General features: G+C 36.5%; 1 pseudogene; it reads right to left on the reverse strand.

Moving 5' to 3' along the window:
* Positions 1-1,738: 1,738 nt before the first annotated feature.
* On the reverse strand, positions 1,739-2,050 carry LOC150069506 (survival motor neuron protein pseudogene; annotated as a pseudogene).
* Between the last annotated feature and the right edge of the window lie 204 nt (positions 2,051-2,254).

Consider the following 2,254-nt stretch of genomic DNA (forward strand, 5'->3'; position numbering starts at 1 on the left):
TGCAGGTTTCCTTGTCAGTTCTTTACATCTGTGAGTTATGAGGTTTTCTTCTGACAGCAGAAAATTAATTCACTGTGCTGTCTTGATTGCTTTCCCACAGTGCTCCCTCCATGGCTCAGTATCAGCCATTGTTGTGGTGGGGGAGTGAGAGTGGATTTGTCTCATGGTGGGCTTGCCCTGAACCCCATGAGGGCAAGAAATTGGAGAAAGGAAGGACTAACCAGGAAGGAAATATTTCTCATTACATTAGTATTCAGTGGCAAAACCTAAGGTGGAAAATTTTATCCACAAAAATGTGGCAAACTTTGTTGGCCTTCTGTAACATTGATAAGTAAGGCTAAGAAGTTTCGTGACCATTTCGGTACTAATCAAAGTTCAGGGTAGAGTTGTTTTCCCCTTATTAAAGCCAGGGGAAATACCAATTTTGAGAAGTTTTTGGCACAAATTCAGTATGAGGTACAGTACAGAAATATTTTTCTACATTTGGAACATTTGATAGTCACTAAATAAAACCTGGAGTATTATTTGATTTCAAATTAAAAATGCCTGGGAAGGTGGGTCTCTTTATTCCTCAATCTCTCCCTCCCTCTCTCCCTCAGCCCCTCCCTTTCTTCCTTTTTTCCTTCCTGCCTTCTCTAACTGATGTATCAATATTCACATACTTAAGGAGATTTGCAAAGCCTTAGGCTCATCAGGATCTAGAAATGTATATGCTGAGAGAAAAGGGAGATTGATTAATGTGATTAAGAGAAATCACTCAATGATTCCTAGGAATTTGTTTTGGTAAATTTTATCAGCTTACAAATGTCACATAGGATAATGAAGCAGATAAAGATTTTACTGTCCTTTGAAAGCTTTGTGATTTAATTAGTGTCTTTTCTACCCCTCTTCTACATAGAAAAAAGAATCTTGATTCATGGCTTTGCAAATGGACTTTGACTTCCATAGGAGAAAACTCACTAAATGCAGATCATTAGCTCACATATAAGTGTATATACACAAACAGACATCTGCATATACATATAATATAATTAAGATGGCTATATTTCTGTTTTTTCATCTATATTAGATCATTAGACAGCTAGGTATAGGATTATTTTTCCCACTCAACATGTTTACTATAAATCTGAACTCAAAACATAAGCATCTAATTCTGAGAAAACAATATTTTAAAAGTCCTATGATACTCTAAAATGCTATTTTTACTATTCTTTTTTATATAAAATATCTTGTTTTAGATTAAAATAACTATTATGAGGATTAAAAATAAATCTAGCTTGTTTTATTGACTGTTTTTGTAGTATTGGTGATAGAACCCATGTCTTTAAGCTAAGCAAGTCTTGTAACACTGCTTTGCTTGTTTTACCAACCAATCACGAACTTTATGTTTGTGTGTGTGCGTACAAAGTCTAATTTTATAAGAAATTATGTTTTTTGTATTTTTTTCAAAAAAAGTTTCTTTTATTTCGAAAAACATTAATAAAAAGCTTAACGTATTTACTGAGAGATACAATTATACTAAGTTCGGCATCACAATTTTGACAGGCCAACTCATGTACTGAATGTAACCTTGAGTTTCTAGGACACTGTCGAATCACTCTCGCTCATTAAGCCCCAAGAACACCACTGGGGCCTCACGTGGACACTCAGGAACTGGGGAGGATGTCCTTCATGTCCATGAAGACAACCAGAAAACTTGTGTTCATATCCCCAGGAAATACTGCCACTCTTCTTCTCCTTAATTGAAATGTGAGCTCCTCCCTTCTTTTTGATTTTGTCTGAAACCTATATAATAGCCAGTATGGTAGCCACTCATGTACCATGAGATTAACATACTTCCCAGAGCATCAGTGTCATCAAGAGAGTCTGGACATATGGGAGGTTGGGGAGGGATTATTGGAGGTCCAGGAGGAAATGGAGGCATCCAACGTGACAGAAAGTGGGGTGGTGGAGGTGGTGGTGGTGGACCATTGAATTTTAGACCCGGCTTTCCTGGTCCCAATCCTGATCCTGGCATTGGGGGTGGTGAAGGGAGAAAAGAGTTCCATGGAGCAGCACACATGTCATCATATAGATGTCAAATACAAAATGAGTCAAATATAAAGTACAACAGTAATGAAGTTATTGCTGAAGTCTAAATAAGTGAGTTAATAACTCAGAATTATAGTTCAGATGAAAAGAATTGAGCTAGTTACATTTATTACAAGACAGTTTGATTTGATTTTGAATTGGAGATTGGATACAGGGAAAAATA

This window comes from Megascapheus bottae, chromosome 1, assembly GCF_031878675.1.
Source record: "Megascapheus bottae isolate mThoBot1 chromosome 1, mThoBot2.hap1, whole genome shotgun sequence".
NCBI lineage: Eukaryota > Metazoa > Chordata > Mammalia > Rodentia > Geomyidae > Megascapheus > Megascapheus bottae.